Here is a 13,732-nt window from a genome sequence, read left to right on the forward strand (position 1 = left end):
AGAAATGGCATCCCAAAAGTCATCCATCTGTCAGCATCTTCATCACAATGGCCCCAAACAATGACATTAATTTGGTGCTGAATGACGTTTGTGGAGAAGCAAACAATATTACATAGGGCTCTATTTTGATGCCCGGCACAAAGTGTGGCACGAGGTGCATCGTGAACTGGCATGGGGGCGGGTTCGACCGACTCTTGGTATTTTTGCAGATGCGCCGTTGTGGGCGTGAAGACACCCGACTTGATTTGTGTGGCGCACTGATCGTTTTTCACATGTCAAAAGAAGAAACTGCTCGAGTCTAGCCTGAGGTCAAAAGTATGTAAGAAACTGCAAGCAGAACTCTACGGTCGGATAATATAAAGCTATCTATGGAGCTCACAGTAGGTGGTCATCGACGGTTACCAGCCATCATTTTGACTTGGCATTAAATACTTGGTCATACTGGACAAAAAAATTATTTGGATGAAAATTGGAGGGGTTTTTATAATCACAAATGTAGGCACTGGCATGTTTCCTCCTCTTTCGGATCTGAGACCAAGAAGTGAAGGTGAGATTAACGACAGATATTTACGACCTGCTACCCCACAGCTGTCGATTCTACGAGTAAGTGCATTTTCGTAATCGCGTTGGTATCTTATTAAATTACTTCGAGGAAGAGCCTCAGATAAGAGGATCTGTTGTCTTGGGGGGCACTTTTTATGTCTGCATAATTCACTGGAGCTTCCCGGACATTTCTAAGAAAATTCTGCTGAGTCCTGCTTGATACCCAAAATGAATTTTTCTACTCCTGCCGAGGTGTGTTTTGTTTCACAGCGACCTTGACACCAGGTGATATTTAACCTCAGCTTGAATGGAATGCTTGAATACATAGCAGCAGTGCTATGGATCACCGCTGAAGCCGTTTCGAGGTCATTAATACCAAATGGAGCTTGACTTTTATAAGCCCTTCTTACTGGTATCCGAGCGCTAATCAGGTGTCAGTCAAGCAAATACAAATCAACATGATGGGATTGAGTGGTGGAGTTTTCTCTTCCCTTAAGGAGCATGGCCAGGTGTGAAGCACGCCTCGCACAAAAGAGCTCTCAGAATACAAAGACACTTTGTCGACAAAGTACAGGGACTCGCTGATCAGAAAAGTATGAGTCCCACTATACATTGAGAGAGTCCCGAATTTCGAATTCTGAAATGGTCTACTTATTCAATTGCATGAGATTATAACACAAACAACAACATATATATACAATGATGATATTAAAATTTAAATAATTCAGGAGCAGGCCTGAGGATTTCGGAAATTCATGGTAACCGTTTTTGGGTTCCGTCGGATTACCCAAAGGGAAACCATGGTAACTAATGTTGGGTTCCGTAAACATTCATCATGGGAACCCATTTTTCTATTTTGACTGGTATTCATAATCAAGAATTCTGACACTCAAAAGTATAATGTTTCAAGGGGTTCAAGGGTTGGGTTTTTTTCGGCGAAAAACGCCTTACTAGATACATAGTTGTTTTTTTCGGCTCAAAATACCTTACTATACATGGTCGTTTTTTTTTCGACTAAAAACACCTTACTATACACTGTCGTTCAAAACGCCTTACTATCCATGGTCATTTTTTTTGGCTAGAAGCGGATTACTAGACATGGTTGGGTTTTTTTCGGTGAAAAACGCCTTACTAGATAGATGGTTGGGTTTTTTTCGGCTAAAAACGCCTTACTATACATGGTCGTTTTTTTTTTCGTCTAAAAACGTCTTACTATACATGGTAGGGTTTTTTTCGGCTCAAAACACTTTACTATACACGGTCATTTTTTTCGTCCAAAAATGCCTTACTATACATGGTTGTTTTTTTTTTTACTAAAAACACCTTACTATACATGGTCGTTTTTTTCAGCTAAAAACGCCTTACTATACATGGTCGTTTTTTTCGTCTATAAACGCCTGACTATACATGGTCGTTTTTTGGGGGGGTAAAAACGCCTTACTATACATGGTCGTTTTTTGGGGGGGTAAAAACGCCTTACTATACATGGTCGTTTTTTTTCATCTAAAAACACCTTACTATACATGGTCGTTTTGTGGGGGGGTAAAATGCCTTACTATACATGGTCGTTTTTTTTCGGCTAAAAACGCCTTACTATACATGGTCGTTTTTTTTCATCTAAAAACGCCTTACTATACATGGTCGTTTTTTTCGTCTAAAAACGCCTTACTATACATGGTCGTTTTTTGGGGGGGTAAAAACGCCTTACTATACATGGTCGTTTTTTTTCGGCTAAAAACACCTTACTATACATGGTCGTTTTTTTTCATCTAAAAACGCCTTACTATACATGGTCGTTTTTTTCGTCTAAAAACGCCTTACTATACATGGTCGTTTTTTTCATCTAAAAACACCTTACTATACATGGTCGTTTTTTGGGGGGGGTAAAATGCCTTACTATACATGGTCGTTTTTTTTCCGGCTAAAAACGCCTTACTATACATGGTCGTTTTTTTTCATCTAAAAACGCCTTACTATACATGGTCGTTTTTTTCGTCTAAAAACGCCTTACTATACATGGTCGTTTTTTGGGGGGGTAAAAACGCCTTACTATACATGGTCGTTTTTTTTCATCTAAAAACGCCTTACTATACATGGTCGTTGTTTTCGGCTAAAAACGCCTTACTATACGTGGTCGTTTTTTGGGGGGGGTAAAAACGCCTTACTATATACATGGTCGTTTTTTCGGGTCAAAAACGCCTTACTATACATGGTCGTTTTTTTTCATCTAAAAACGCCTTACTATACATGGTCAGGGTTTTTTCGGCTCAAAACACTTTACTATACACGGTCGTTTTTTTCGTCAAAAAATGCCTTACTATACATGGTCGTTTTTTTCGTCAAAAAATGCCTTACTATACATGGTCGTTTTTTTTCGGCTAAAAACGCCTTACTATACATGGTCGTTTTTTTCGGCTAAAAACGCCTTACTATACATGGCCGTTTTTTGGGGGGGTAAAAACGCCTTACTATACATGGTCGTTTTTTTTCCGCTAAAAACGCCTTACTATACATGGTCGTTGTTTTCGGCTAAAAACGCCTTACTATACGTGGTTGTTTTTTGCATCTAAAAACGCCTTACTATATATACATGGCCGTTTTTTTCCGGCTAAAAACGCCTTACTATACATGGCCGTTTTTTTCGGCTAAAAACGCCTTACTCTCCATGGTCGTTTTTTTCGGCTCAAAACACCTTACTATACTGTACATGGTCGTTTTTTTCGACACGAGGAACACATCACTGCAAATTACAGTGGTACCTCTACTTACGAAATTAATTGCTTCTGGAAGAAGTTTCTAAACTAGAAAATGTTGTGAGTACAGATGCGTTTTGCATGTAAATGCCTTAATCCGTTCCAAGCCCCCCCCAAAATATAGACATAAATGTTTTCAAAAGCATAAAAATGCATTAAAATATGGAACAAATACATGTTAAAGTTAGATTATTGAACAATAAATGAGAGTTTTGCATGATGTAAAAAAACTATGAATAAAGAATAAAAATGATCATTTAACTTTTAACTGCGTCCTCGTTTTTATTGTCTTTGCCCTCTTTTAGTTCATGTTCAAATGGTTTTTGCCTGGCGTTGTGTAAAAAAGTGATACAAGGACGTTTGCTTTTTTCGGCTTTTAACAATCCTTTGAGGCAGACATCAGTATTGTGAGCGATCGCCCGACTGGTGAACACTTTTTCTGGGTGATTCACATTTACGTAAAACTTTCGGAAGCCCTCATTGCCGGAGGAGCAAATGATGAAGATGCTGCATAGACACATATCTCGACACATAGATCCATTAGGTAGAGGTCCCTCTTAGCCAATGGGATGCCAGGAAGATGCTAGGAAATAGCCAATGGCAGCAGCAAGAATAATGTTGCGTTCAGTAAAATCGGAGCTGCCAATAGCAGACCATACTGTATTTTTAACTTTTTGCGTATTGAAATTTCTTTCGTAACAGGCGACAATATTTTCCCGTTGAGGTGTTTCATATCTTGAAAATTTCATATGAAGAAACGTTTTCTAAGTAAAAATACCACTGTAATCAAGTCATAAGTCGAGTCAATTATTTGTGCTCTAGTCACTTCTGGAATTCTTTGGAGCCTCTTCCTTTCGTATGGCACGCGCGTTTCGCTATCCTCTGTACTGCACATCATAGCATGCGGTGGGTTGCCAGGTTTGTGCAAAATGACTTTGTTTGTCAAGGCTGTACGTCGTGTGCTCGCCCTAAGTAGGTCAGTCGATTCGATGCAAATATTCAAATATTATCGGTAGTGATGAGTAGGCTGCACAAGCACGGACTAAAATAGATTGTTATTCATCAACAAATCATAGCATCATACTATGAACATACACACACACACACAAAGGCAAACACCACGATATAATGTCACTTCCAACCATAAAATTCCTTTCATACTGGCTGAAGCACTTTTATCTGCGCAGTCAAATGTAACATGACCTTCCAGCAGCAGACGTTAGCGCCGCCACCTAGTTTCATGGGTTGCAGCTCTGGGCCAATTAAAAAATAAAAAATAAAGACAAATATTTTATTATACGGAATGAATGTTAAATAATTTATCTGTCTCTTTCTTACAATAGTTCCCTGATGCAAGGTGGACGTCGGGCTTGTCATGGCAAAATGACTTCATCTGGCTGCATTGAGGGCGGATGTTGTGCCAGGTCCATTTATGACACCGGCTGATGTATAATTCATGCTCCCTAATTAGGGGCGAAAGCAGTAGCGCCGTGCACAGGGGTGAAGTTTAAACATCTCAGTTGATTTTTTTTTCAATATGATGAAAAAAAAATGAGCAGGTATGCTCTCAATCTTTTTATAGTATTCATTCATTCATTCATTCATCTTCCGAGCCGCTTGATCCTCACTAGGGTCGCGGGGGGTGCTGGAGCCTATCCCAGCCGTCTCCGGGCAGTAGGCGGGGGACACCCCCAATCGGTTGCCAGCCAATCGCAGGGCACACATAGACGAACAACCATCCACGCTCACACTCACACCTAGGGACAATTTAGAGTGTTCAATCAGCCTGACACGCATGTTTTTGGAATGTGGGAGGAAACCGGAGCACCCGGAGAAAACCCACGCAGGCCCGGGGAGAACATGCAAACTCCACACAGGGAGGCCGGAGCTGGAATCGAACCCGGTACCTCTGCACTGTGAAGCCGACGTGCTAAACACTGGACTACCGGGCCGCCCTATATCTTTTTATAGTATGTAGTGTAATTGAGATGACCGACGCAGCACGCCAGGGAGAAAAATATATTTTGAATCGTTAGAATTAGAAATGGCCGACTGGTTTAGTGCGTCGGCCTCACAGTGTAGAGGTGCAGGGTTCAATTCCGGCTCGAGCCTTGGATCGAATTAGAATTGAAAAGAATAGAATTCGAAAAGCCAAATTGCTCATGCTTGCCGGTCTCTGCGCTCCGGAGTGCAATTTCCAGCGAGGTAGGTTTCCTGTGTATTATCAGCTCGTTAAGCTTTACTGACATATTGAACAAAAAATGCTTCTTTCCAAGCCAACAAATCTTGGCCGCTTGATGGTTCGCAAGCCTCTTCAGCTTTGTCTAGTCTGTTGAAAAGGGGGAGCGTATTTTGTACCTGGCACAGAAAGCAAATATTAGACATGCCGATATAGGTTTCTCTTTTTCAAAGTCTTCTTTTGCGAGTGTGCTACCGTTGCGGTGACAGCCTGAACATACAGTAGCTCCGCTTTCTCTCCATCCTTCTCATTCTGAAGTCAAGTGGCAGGTCAAAAGGAACAAAGCTTTATTTTAATTCATTTTTTTTAATCCTCAATGCTGCTTGCTAATGTGCAGAAAGTCAGTTTGCGAGCCCCGTGGGATGTTTTTTTGGGTGCATTTTCTGGGGAGGGGGTGGGGGGGGGTTTGTCGAAAGATCAGGGAAGGTAATCTCCGTCTCTGCTATCGAGGACTGTTCTGCTCTTTATCCCGAATCCACAGGGAGAGCGAGGCAGCGGCACAGTCAGACCGAGAGGATGATAAGAGAAATTATGGGAAAGCTTGAATAAGCGACATCATAGAAAAGGATTTAAAGCATGAAGAATGTTTGAGCTTAGCGTATAGCGTGCCATAAATATACAACGAGGGCCTGAAATGGAGTGATATGTTAAGCCACTGTGTTCACACGTGGATATTTGTCACTCTTTTGTTCTCCACGCTGGGTGGGGCGTGGGTGAGTGCGGCACCAGTTTAATATTAGCACCGTGCGAAAATCTACTACTGGGAAGCGTGTTGATGTTTGCCGACGTAAACTAACTGTGCCCTATGATATATCATCTACAATAATATATATTATTCATTCATTCATTCATTCATCTTCCGAACCGCTTGATCTTCACTAGGGTCGCGGGCGGTGCTGTAGCCTATCCCAGCTGTCTCCAGGCAGTAGGCTAAACTCAGGGACACCCTGAATCGGTTTCCAGCCAATCACAGGGCACACAGAGACGAACAACCATTCACGCTCACACTCACACCTAGGGACAATTTAGAGTGTTCAATCAGCCTGCCACGCATGTTTTTTTTAATGTGGGAGGAAACCGGAGCACCCGGAGAAAACCCACACACCCACATGCAAACTCCACACAGGGAGGCCGGAGCTGGAATCGAACCCGGTACCTCTGCACTGTGAAGCCGACGTGCTAACCACTGGGCTACCGGGCCACCATATATATATATATATATATATATATATATTCATTCATTCATCTTCCGTACCGCTTGATCCTCACTAGGGTCGCGGGGGGTGCTGGAGCCCATCCCAGCCGTCTCCGGGCAGTAGGCGGGGGACACCCGGAATCGGTTGCCAGCCAATCGCAGGGCACACAGAAACAAACAACCATTCGCACTCACACTCACACCTAGGGACAATTTAGAGTGTTCAATCAGCCTGCCACGCATGTTTTTGGAATGTGGGAGGAAACCGGAGCACCCGGAGAAAACCCACGCAGGCGGTGGAGAACATGCAAACTCCACACAGGGAGGCCGGAGCTGGAATCGAACCCGGTACCTCTGCACTGTGAAGCCCACGTGCTAACCACTGGACTACCAGGCCGCCCTTATATATATATATATATATATATATATATATATATATATATATATATATAAGGGCCGCTTATATATATATATATATATATATATATATATATATATATATATATATATATATATATATATATATATATATATATATATATATATATATATATATAAGGGCGGCCTGGTAGTCCAGTGGTTAGCACGTGGGCTTCACAGTGCAGAGGTACCGGGTTCGATTCCAGCTCCGGCCTCCCTGTGTGGAGTTTGCATGTTCTCCCCGGGCCTGCGTGGGTTTTCTCCGGGTGCTCCGGTTTCCTCCCGCATTCCAAAAATATGCATGGCAGGCTGATTGAACACTCTGAATTGTCCCTAGGTGTGAGTGTGAGCGTGGATGGTTGTTCGTTTCTGTGTGCCCTGCGATTGGCTGGCAACCGATTCAGGGTGTCCCCCGCCTACTGCCCGGAGACAGCTGGGATAGGCTCCAGCACCCCCCGCGACCCTAGTGAGGATCAAGCGGTACGGGAGATGAATGAATGAATGAATATATATATATATATATATATATATATATATATATATATATATATATATATATATATATATATATATATATATATATACTATAATTTAGACTCCTTCCACTGTTGTGACATCCACCACATAGTGACCAAAGGTCCAAACACGACAGCGAGAGAGACGCATGAGCCTACGTTTACCCAAATCAAATGCACCAAAATAGAACAGAAAAGGGTTAAAAAAAAAAAAACTTCATTATATCATACGGTGAAGACACAACGAAAATGGGGCGCAACTCCACTTTTCTGTTTCAAGCATAAAACCAAATCGACTTTAAATAATACATAATATAAAAGCTACACTAAACACAACTAAATTATGCAGCGCAGCCGGCAGTAAGAGCACACGTTTTTTTTTATGTACACCGGCAACCGAGTCAGGGATGCTGAATGTGTCGAGTCCGCAACATAGGAGTGCGAATCAGTCAAGAAGGCAAAAGTAAGGAGTTACAATGGTACGTCTACTAACGAACGTCTCTTCGTACGAAATTTTCAAGTTACGAAAATCCTCAATAGGAAAATACTGCCTCTTGTTACGAAAGAAATTTCAAGATGTGAAAGGTAAAATTTGTCATTTGCCCCTCAGGCCATGAGGTGTTCTGATAGTTTTAAGTACATGTGAATCACCCAGAAAACTATTCACTATTCGGGTGATCTCTCACGATGCTAATGTTTGCCTTGGACATTTTTGAAGGATTGTTAAAAGCCGACCAAGGCAAACGTCCTTGGATCAGTTGTTTCCAAAACGCCGGGCAAAAACCACTTCTGAGATAGAACATGAACTCAAAATGGCAAAAAAAAAAAAAAAAACCCTGATGAGGATGCAGTTAAAAGTTAAATTACCATAATTTTTATTCTTTATTTTTTGTTTTTTTTTTAACATTATGCGCAACTCTCATTAATTGTGAAATAATCAAACTGTAACATGTAATTGTTCCATATTTTGATGCATTTTTATGCTTTAGAAAATATTTATTTCAGACTTTTGGGGATCTTGGAACGGATTAGGGCATTTACATGGAAAACACGTCTCTACTTACAAATGTTCTCGTTTAGAAATTTCTTCCAGACGCAATTAATTTCGTAAGTAGAGGTGTTACCACTGTATTTTGCGATGATGTGTAAGTCAGACCTCCGACCAAACTTTCAACACAGTACTTTGTCTACAAAGTGTGAGAAATGTGGCTTCTTGTCAGCGGTCAACTCGAAGTCGTTCACCAAACATGTCGCACACACAGTCGGAAAAAAAAAAACATCTGCATCTGATCACACGTGATCAGCATAAAGTAGAACACAAGAGTGGTTTCAGTTGAAGTCTGTCAAAAAGAATCCGTGACACCTGCTTCCTCGGAAACGTATTGATGTCTTATCACCCCGTGCGGGGTTAAATCCGTTTAATTGCTCAGCTCTTATGGGAGCGAAAATTGAAAAGCAAGGTTTAATTTCAAAGTTCTCTATTTCCAAGGGACTTTTTTTATGTCTCCAAAGCCCCGACACTATTACTTTGTCACGTAATAAGCAATTACAGCGAGTGTCTGAATGAAATGTGTCACCAGAGAATCTATTAACATTGTCTTCGGATTGCGATACTGAGAGTCGCTACCCTACTTTCGAAATGCATCTCAAGTTATTTTGAAGGGCAACTAAAAGAAGTCGTTTTGACACATTTGGCACCTATTGGATGTCACAGTTTTCAATTCGCATCTTTTTTTTTTTTTGGTTTGTTTTACTGTGACACTGTCCTGTTGTCATTTACTCTACACTTTTCAACAGTGGATGCTACAAGAACCTCCGAATATTTTTCAAAAGACAATTTGTCAAACAACCTTCCAAAGGTGTTGCTTTATTGGCAGCAAGAGATGTCGATAATCAAAGTCAAATTATTTCAGCCAGCCCAGTGAAACTTACATCGAATGTTATTTTTTTTCCAGTCGTTTCTACTCAATCCAATACATTCATTTGCATTCCAAAATATTCACTGCCCGAACATTCGTTACTGCATTAAATTAGGAATTCAAAATCTGTCAGTGACTCTACACCGATACTTGAGAAGGCACATCAAAACCATCGACGCTGACTAGAGAAATGGTGTGGAGAAGCTTCAATGAAATCGTACCCGAAGAGTTTATGCAATTGAAGAACGATATCCTCGGTGAATTGTATGAACGGTTTTACGTAAAAAGTAAAATTGTCAAATCATCCATCGTCTGCTGTTTCTGTTGAGCCAGAAGGGATCTGTAACAAATGATTGCTTACACCAGGCATGTCCAAAGTCCGGCCCGGGGGCCAAATCCGGCCCGCGGTCGAATTTCATCCGGCCCTCAGCCCCCGTCATAAAGTCAGTGCCGTCTGGCCCGCAGGTTGGGCGCAATGGAACACGTGTTGCACTGACTGAGGTATCGTAGACTGGTGAGTGATGTTTCATAGAGTACTGCTTCCCTCTAGTGGCTAAATGAGTAATAGCATTCACTAAATGAGTAATAGCATTTAGACACTAGAGGGCATCACTCACGAGTTAACAAGACATCACTCCGTGTTTATATTGACTGATATGTCATATTTCAAATGATCCTTGCAGTTGTGGATATGTGTATTGCTTGTTCATTTATTTTTAAAATAAAAATGGAAATGTGAAACAGACTGGCTTACTAAAATTTGTTGAACAATATTGTTGTTCAATGTAAAGAATGTCAGCCAAGGTCGGCCCCCCGACATTTTACCACATAAAATCTGGCCCCCTTGGCCAGATTTTAGTTTGGACACCCCTGGCTTACACCCCTGCCTTACACTGTACACTGACTCCTATGATACTGCTGGAAGTGTCACACTTATACAATACAACATCTGGATTTATATCGCACTTGTCGAAAAGCTCGTTCAGTTTCATCCCAGGCGGCAGTCACTGCCCAGCTGACTTCGGGCAGTTGCCAGGCAATCGCAGGGCACACAGAGACGAACAACCGTCCGCGCTCACTCTCACACCGAGGGACATTTTCCAGATTTACGTTCACCTACCATGCACGTTTTTGGAATGTGGGAGGAAACCGGAGTACCCGGAGAAAACCCACGCAGGCATGGGGAGAACGGACCCGCGAGCAAATGTGCACACAAGTGCCTCCCTGTTCAGTTTCATTTCATGTCCAATGTCATCCGATGTCCCAATGTTAAATTTTAAGCTTAGCTCACCAAAAATACCCGCAAACACTCCAAAAAGGTCAAAAAACGTTCCCGATGCACCGATACTTGCGTGAACAAACATTCCCATTTGACAAATGGATTCCGTTGTAAGTTATGACAGCTAACTGGAGATGGCTGGACTATTTTAACTCCATCACAATAAAAGCCTCATTATTTCTTCTTCGAATCACAAGTCTTAGCCCTGAGCCACATCAAATTGTCAAAAAAAATCCACTTTCCACATCACATCGAGAGTTCGCCCCGCTTCTCACCACGTTCTCCATAATTGAAGCGTATAAATAATTGTACATACGGAAAGAGAGCTTATCATGAATAATTCGGGCTCAGACGTGGAGCTGTTGTTGCGCTGTCCCCATCGATGCTGCCTATACGTCATAAATGGCTGTTTGGAGGGAGCCACTTTGATGCCACGGATGTGGAATTGCACTCAGCTTTTTGTCTTTTAATCGCGGTGGCTGAAAGATTTTTGTTTCTGACGTCAGCTGACGACATGTGACACTGAGCCCGGTTTGAAGAATCACTTGACGCGCTTGAAGATGACATAACGCAAATGCTACGTACGACCTTTGCCGTCGCCGACCTCCCGACCCCAATTGGACACCTCTGGGAGATTCTTGACAGAGTTTGACAGCACTCTTCAAAACACCAACCGAAAGGAATTCTTTTTAGGAAGGGTGCCCCCCCTCCCCTGCCCCCTCTCCCCTCCAACCTTCCAACAGGCTTTTGACCACTCAAGAAATGTTCAAGTTTGCCCATTTCACGGATCCTTTGGTCTTATCTTTGCCGCAAATGTTGAAACATAAGCTCGTAACGCGCCTGGCCTACCTGTTTGGTTTTGCGATTGGAATTGTTAAGTGCTTGACTTGATGAAGTTAGCGGCAGCATCGGGGAAATTGATTTCAAAGCAAAAACAACGTCCATCCATCCGGTCGGTGAACTTCGCAAAAGATCTGCGATCCCTAGGCTCAAAGGTGCGGATCAAACCGTCGCCAATTCCTAGTGGATCGCAGTGAAGTCCGTAAGGGATCCTCCACGCGGAATTGACAGGACTTTCCATCACTGGAGAGTTGGTGCGAAGTGGTAATGACCTTCGGGTCAGCAAAATCCACCAGAATATATACCAATATACATCTTCCATCTTCCAAGCCGCTTGGTCCTCACTAGGGTCGCGGGGGGTGCTGGAGCCTATCCCAGCTGTCTTCGGGCAGTAGGCGGGGGACACCCTGAATCGGTTGCCAGCCAATCGCAGGGCACACAGAAACGAACAACCATTCGCACTCACACTCACACCTAGGGACAATTTAGAGTGTTCAATCAGCCTGGCATGCATGTTTTTGGAATGTGGAAAGAAACCGGAACACCCGCAGAAAACCCACGCAGGCCCGGGGAGAACATGCAAACTCCACACAGGGAGGCCGGAGCTGGAATTGAACCCGGTACCTCTACACTGTGAAGCCGACGTGCTAACCACTGGCCCTACCAATATACAGTATATTGAAATGAAGGATCTTTTGGTATCCGGTTGCCCTAATTTCTGTGTACTTTTATGAAGGTGAGCAGATGTAGAGTCTTAGGAATGATGAAAAAAAAAAGCACCCGATTCAATAAGCAAACTACAACCAACCCATTGAAACGGCATTCCAAAGCATGTTTCCTTTATTCGCCTTATAAAGGCTGAAATTTGGCAGCCCGCTCGGCACCTCAATGCGGAGCTCACATGCTATGCCTGTGCTTTTGTGGGTTCACTCGGGGTAATCCATTTTCCTTGCAAATTCCCCCAAAATGCAAAATATCTTAAATGAATTGCCCATGACATCGTGAAGTTGTTTGTCTTTCGGCATGCCTTGTGATTGACCGGCCGATCGTTTGGGGAGAAGACTGCCTCTCCCTCAAAATGAGCCGGGAAAGGCTCGCAAATAAGATAAGGCAGGACAGGGGAAACGGAAATAGGGCACTTCTTAATCAGGGGTGTTGACTTTCGAAGCAAAACGTATCCTTGAAGGTGTAAACATGATAAAATGTTGAATTTCAACGGAAGTTCTTTCTGCTCAGTTTCTAATCATGCTTTTTCCCGATCTGATCTGATATTTCAACGAGGAAAATTCACTCTGTGCAAACAGTCGTGCCATCTGCCACTGACCTTATTTGTGCTGTTTTATCTGATGTTATGTCATCTGGCTATCCCACTTCATCTCTCCCAACATAGTTTTGTAACACTTTTTCATTCATTCATTCATCTTCCTAACCGCTTGATCCTCACTAGGGTCGCGGGGGGTGCTGGAGCCCATCCCAGCCGTCTCCGGGCAGTAGGCGGGGGACACCCTGAATCGGTTGCCAGCCAATTGCAGGGCACACATAGACGAACAACCATCCACGCTCACACTCACACCTAGGGACAATTTAGAGCGTCCAATCAGCCTGCCATGCATATTTTTGGAATGTGGGAGGAAACCGGAGCACCCGGAGAAAACCCACACTGGCCCGGGGAGAACATGCAAACTCCACACAGGGAGGCCGGAGCTGGAATCGAACCCGGTACCTCTGCACTGTGAAGCCCACGTGCTAACCACTGGACTACTGGGCCGCCCTGTAACACTTTTTATTTTGTTAAAATATTAACAGACACAGATGAATGAACAGCAGCCGTCCACCAACGCGAATGGTAAAATTTGTAGAAATGCAGAATTACATAAAGTCATTCATTTATACCGACCATGTCGATACCGTTGATTCTTATGTAAGCTGATGCACATCAAACGGCTCAATTCTCAACCGCTAACATTCTCCGCACCACGAATACCAAACATGGTTTTAGAAAGCTTTTTAAATATTCTCCAATTACAAT

The 13,732-nt window shown here is 42.8% G+C and overlaps 1 protein-coding gene across 1 annotated transcript in view; it reads right to left on the reverse strand.

The window, feature by feature from the left end:
• rasa3 (RAS p21 protein activator 3) overlaps nucleotides 1-9,734 on the reverse strand; it is a 221,221-nt gene extending 211,487 nt beyond the window's left edge. Inside the window, exon 1 of the mRNA XM_052062464.1 lies at nucleotides 9,729-9,734. The gene's annotated coding sequence lies outside the window, so the exon portion shown is untranslated. The remainder of the gene's footprint in view (nucleotides 1-9,728) is intronic.
• Between the last annotated feature and the right edge of the window lie 3,998 nt (nucleotides 9,735-13,732).

This window comes from Hippocampus zosterae, chromosome 4 (assembly GCF_025434085.1).
Source record: "Hippocampus zosterae strain Florida chromosome 4, ASM2543408v3, whole genome shotgun sequence".
Lineage (NCBI taxonomy): Eukaryota > Metazoa > Chordata > Actinopteri > Syngnathiformes > Syngnathidae > Hippocampus > Hippocampus zosterae.